Source organism: Colobus angolensis, unplaced genomic scaffold (assembly GCF_000951035.1).
Source record: "Colobus angolensis palliatus isolate OR3802 unplaced genomic scaffold, Cang.pa_1.0 Scaffold512, whole genome shotgun sequence".
Classification (NCBI taxonomy): domain Eukaryota; kingdom Metazoa; phylum Chordata; class Mammalia; order Primates; family Cercopithecidae; genus Colobus; species Colobus angolensis.
Genome location: NW_012118622.1, coordinates 466,914 through 471,956, shown reverse-complemented (window position 1 = coordinate 471,956; position 5,043 = coordinate 466,914). Strand labels below are relative to the sequence as shown.

Below are 5,043 nucleotides of genomic sequence, written 5' to 3'. Positions count from 1 at the left end.
TGTACCCAGTAGTCATTCAGGAGCAGGTTGTTCAGTTTCCATGTAGTTGAGCGGTTTTGATTGAGTTTCTTAGTCCTGAGTTGTAGTGTGATTCCACTGTGGTCTGAGAGACAGTTTGTTGTAATTTCTGTTTTTTTACGTTTGCTGAGGAGTGCTTTACTTCCAAGTATGTGGTCAATATTGGAATAAGTGTAATGTGGTGCTAAGAAGAATGTATATTCTGTTGATTTGGGGTGGAGGGTTCTGTAGATGTCTATTAGGTCCACTTGGTGGAGAATTGAGTTCAATTGCTGGATATCCTTGTTAACTTTCTGTCTCGTTGATCTGTCTAATGTTGACAGTGGGGTGTTGAAGTCTCCTATTATTATTCTATGGGAGTCTAAGTCTCTTTGTAAGTCTCTAAGGGCTTGCTTTATGAATCTGGGTGCTCCTGTATTGGGTGCATATATATTTAGTATAGTTAGTGCTCCCTGTTGAATTGATTCCTTAACCATTATCTAATGGCCTTCTCTGTATCTTTTGATCTTTGATGGTTTAAAGTCTGTTTTATCAGAGACTAGGATTGCAACCCTGCTTTTTTTTGTTCTCCATTTGCTTGGTAGATCTTCCTCCATCCCTTTATTTTGAGACTATGTGAGTGAAAAACCTCTTGAGACTAGGAAGCCAAACCAAGGCCAACTTCAGAGTTTGCCTGCATTCCCTATGGGTTTATTCTACATATATTCTCAGATAGAACATCCAGTCAAAACCTTGGTAATATAACCAATGTTTTCAAATTTGTCCTGTTATAAAAAGATAAAATTCTTACTGAACTTGTGCAAATAACTTTATTACCGTAAACATATGAATACACATGAATAGTTTTCCAATTCTGAGTCACTCATATTGGGAGCAAAAGCAAATGTTTCTATTTTTGTTTACAAAAGTATACTTTACCAAATTGTTGTAAGTATAAATAGCTTAAAAGAAAAAGTTCATAAATCTGGAGAATAAAACATTCAAAGAATCAGCACATTTTCAAATAAAAAGTTATGAAAACATTATCTTTTTGATTGTTTAGTTCAATAAAACTGAGTTCTTGTCTTCTTCTTTGTCTTGAATTTCATGAAGGTATCAGCCTGTTCATTAAAAATTTGAAAGTTCTCAGAGAGTCCAGTGGTACGATCTTGAAGTTATCAGAAACTTGTATTCAAGAGTCGTTGTCAGAGTGTTTTTCCTATATCTCCTCGAAGAAAAAGCAATTTTGGACTCTAGCTGATTATAAACACTTCAAGGAATAACCAAAGCAACTGTCTGGGAATGACAAAGATTTAAAATGACTATGGTTAAAAATCTAATGAGACTTTTATTAGGTTTATTATGGCAAAGACACAGCTCACATAGAAATCTAGTTACTTCTGTGACATATGACACTATGACTGATAACGTATTCAATTTCCAGAAATGTTATATAGTTTTTAGAATGCTCACTTTTTAAAATTTATTTATTTCTTTATTTTTGACACAGAGTCTCACTCTGTCACCCAGGCTGGAGTGCAGTAGCACAATCTCTGCTCACTGCAACCTCCGCTTGCCAGGTTCACACCATCATCCTGCCTCAGCCTCCGGAGTAGCTGGGACTACAGGCAACTGCCACCACCCATGGCTAAGTTTGTTTTTGTATTTTTGGTAGAGACGGGGTTTCACCATGTTAGCCAGGGTGGTCTCGATCTCCTGACCTCATGATCTCCCCCTCGGCCTCCCAAAGTGCTGGGATTACAGGTGTGAGCCACCGCTCCCAGCCTAGAATACTCATATTTTTAACATTCCCATAAATATTATTTAGAGAAGGTTTAGCATCACTTATCCCTCATTTGAAAGTGCTTTATATATATTTTAATATATCAAATAAAGTGCTTTTTTCATTCAGCTTCTGTTTCCCAACTGGATTACTGAGTTCTTGGTGCAGCCCATTAACAAGTAGGGCCGAAAAAGTATAGTCTTACATATGTTGAAAACGGTCCTTAGGTAATTCCAGTACTTCTACCTGAAAATCATTGATTTAGTTTTAAGTTCTACCTATTACAACAGGAGTTCTCCATTTTCATTACATGTTTGTAGTATCAGGGAAGACTTAAAAATTACCAGTGTCTCTGTCCCTCTCCAGACCTTTAAACTGGAACTAATGGGGGAGGCTTGAGCAGCCACTTTTAAAAATGTTTTCCAGTGATTCCAATGTGTAGCTATATTTCCCATCAGATTTCTCTGATTTCTTGTGGCCTCCACTTTTTTTTCTATTTTGGTATCATGATTATTCTCAGGTCTCATTTCCTGTCTTATGCTTTATGTTCCCTGAGTTAGGGACCTTGCCATTTTCATTTCTGTATCTTTTCTGAACACGTGAATTTGTCATCAGGGAAGTGTCTCAACCACACACAGGTTGTGTTTTGAGTCTCAGGTTCACAGGTAAATCCTAAAGTCTTTGTTCTCCATGAGGTCAGAAATTGATTGTGATGAAGGGTGTGGTTAAGTCTGTAGTGCAGATGGTGGAGGGGAGTTCACCCTGTTTTTAGGCATAGCACTGGAACTAAGAATTTTTTGTCTATATGGGTGAAGGGGCAGGATGTGTAGGAAAACAGTTCTAGTTAGGATGGAGGCATTATACTAGGAAGTAGAGGTAAAGCGAGTGAGAAGGATTAGTAAATAGAAGAAATGTGAACTTACCAAATAGGCTAGAGTAGACCCCTGGAGATTCTCGATTAAGTGAATTAACTAGATTTTAGGAAGTTAATGAGGCAATCATATGCAAGGAAGGTTTCAAAGTCTGGAGACAAGAAGTCAAGCAACACTTTGAGAAGTGGTTGAGCTTTATGGAATGGAGAGAATTACACTATTGAGAGATGTTAAAAATAATGAAAATGGTTTCACAATGTGAAATTGTGTTTCTCATTTGAATATGAGAAACAAATAGGCAGAGGCTGGAGATAATTATGTCTAAAAGACAGTGGGGTACAGGGAGCATAAAGGCCAGGGAGAAAGGGAACTGCAGGAATTAGTGCTGAGAAGCAGGAGTTCGGTGGAGGAAGGAGGAGATCCAGTCCCAGATACAGGCCAATAAGTCTTTTCCCTCTCCCAAGCATGGCAGTCAGCTCTGGAGGAAACAGGACAAGAGAAAAGCCCATCATACCTGCCAGTCTTCCTGAAATACAGTAATGACATCACGGTTGCTATATCGGATTAACCCAGGGTAGATGTCCTCTTCTTAAAGGAGCTGTCATGGAAAGAATGGAAAAGAAGGAATGGAGGTGATGTGATTTTACTGGGGGAAGCCTCAGAGCAAGCATGCAACATGAGGTGCTGTATAATTGCTTCTTCAAGGAATATATTATTTCTGTTGGAAAGTTGATGGGAGATGATTATATTCTTGCAGTTGATTTCCCCTCTCACCATGTTTCTCAGTTGGTGATCAGTCCTCTGTCAATTCTCTACTGCATTCAGATATTTCAGAAAGCTTTCAGATGTGAGAAAGGCTGATTGCTATTTTCTATGTCATTGGAACTTTCCACTTTTCCACCTTTTCATGGTTGCATATTTTTCTCAGTGTCTCTGTGGTGGCTGCTGTGAATGAGACCCTGCCAGGTTTTCATGGCAGGGACATGATTGACAGAAGGCCCAGGTCAGTGCATTTCAAATTCCCCACCTCCTTTGCACAGAAAGCTTCCTTCCCACAGGCTCCCAGCAAGGGCATGAAAGTAAATCTAGTTCTCTGGGGCTGTCTTTTACTTTAATGGGTAACTGGTGGAGGACTCCCCATCAGCCTTGCAAATACTCTCTTAGAACTGCATTGATACCTAAAATTTCCTTCTCTTTATTTTACACAGGAGTCAGCTTTGCATAGTGGTCTGTGAGTTCTCCCACACTACCTTCATGCCTGCCCCACATTCCCTCACAGGTGTCTTCCCTAATACATTATCTTATATGTCTAATCCCATCCTGTATGCATCTCAGTTGGTAAAAACTAACATACTAGGCTTGATTCTTTACACTTAGGTTTTTTCCTTTCTCTCCTACAAGTTGTCAGTAACCATGTCCTAGAGTTTTATGTGTTACCCCTTGTTCTATATATATGTGTAAATAGGTACTGTTGAGGGGCATGTCCTATGTGCCAGGCCCTGTGCTAAATACTTTACCTGTACTTCATTTAATTCTCACACTAACCCTGTCAGGTAGACATTTCCATTTTGTCAATGAAAAGACAGAAGCTTAGTGTAGTGTGAAATCTTTCCTGATGTCATATGGCTAGTAATAGGTGGATCTGAGAATTCATTCTAGGAGTATTTGACCTCAACGGTAATGACGATGGTAGTAATATAGCAGCTGACACTGATTCGTCTGTGTGTGGCATCTTGTTTCATTGACTACGTTAAACCTTTAAAAGAATGGTATGAAGCAAGCTCGCTCATACTTCAGGGTATGAAAGAAGTAGAAACTAAACCCAAGCACAATGAATGAAGGAAACAATAAGGATTAGAATGGATAAAAATAAAATGGAGAAAGGAAAAATGATAGAGGAAATTAATGAAACAAAAAGTTGATTCTTCAAACTAAAATCAAGAAAATTGATGACCATTAACTAGACTGACTAAAAAGAAAACAGAGATTAAAATTACTAAAATCAGAAATGAAAATGGAGTCTCAGTTTGGTGGGTCATACTTTAATAGTAGCACTTTGGGAGGTCACAATGGGAGGATTTCCTGAGGGCAGGTGTTTGGACCAGCATAGGTAAGCTGGGGAGACCCTGTCTCTACAAAAAAAAAATTAAAAATCAATTAGCTGGGCATCTTGGCATGCATCTGTAGTCCTAGTATCTTGGGAGGTTGAAGAATGAGATTTGCTTGAGCCCAGGAGATTGAGGCTGTGGTAAGTCATAATCACGCCACTATATTTCATCCTTGGCTAGCCTACAGAGTAAGAGCCTGTCTCTCTCTCTTAAAAAAAAAAAATGGCCAGGCGCGGTGGCTCAAGCCTGTAATCCCAGCACTTTGGGAGGCCGAGACGGGCGG

The 5,043-nt window shown here is 39.1% G+C and overlaps 2 pseudogenes across 2 annotated transcripts in view; both read right to left on the bottom strand.

The window, feature by feature from the left end:
• Nucleotides 1–5,043, bottom strand: part of LOC105525028 — a 93,777-nt pseudogene that overhangs the window by 27,696 nt on the left and 61,038 nt on the right. Inside the window, exon 7 of the transcript XR_001003849.1 lies at nt 3,167–3,250. The product of XR_001003849.1 is annotated as a putative pregnancy-specific beta-1-glycoprotein 7 (transcript). The remainder of the gene's footprint in view (nt 1–3,166; nt 3,251–5,043) is intronic.
• Nucleotides 4,732–5,043, bottom strand: part of LOC105525017 — a 16,476-nt pseudogene continuing 16,164 nt past the window's right edge. Inside the window, exon 6 of the transcript XR_001003845.1 lies at nt 4,732–4,784. The product of XR_001003845.1 is annotated as a putative pregnancy-specific beta-1-glycoprotein 7 (transcript). The remainder of the gene's footprint in view (nt 4,785–5,043) is intronic.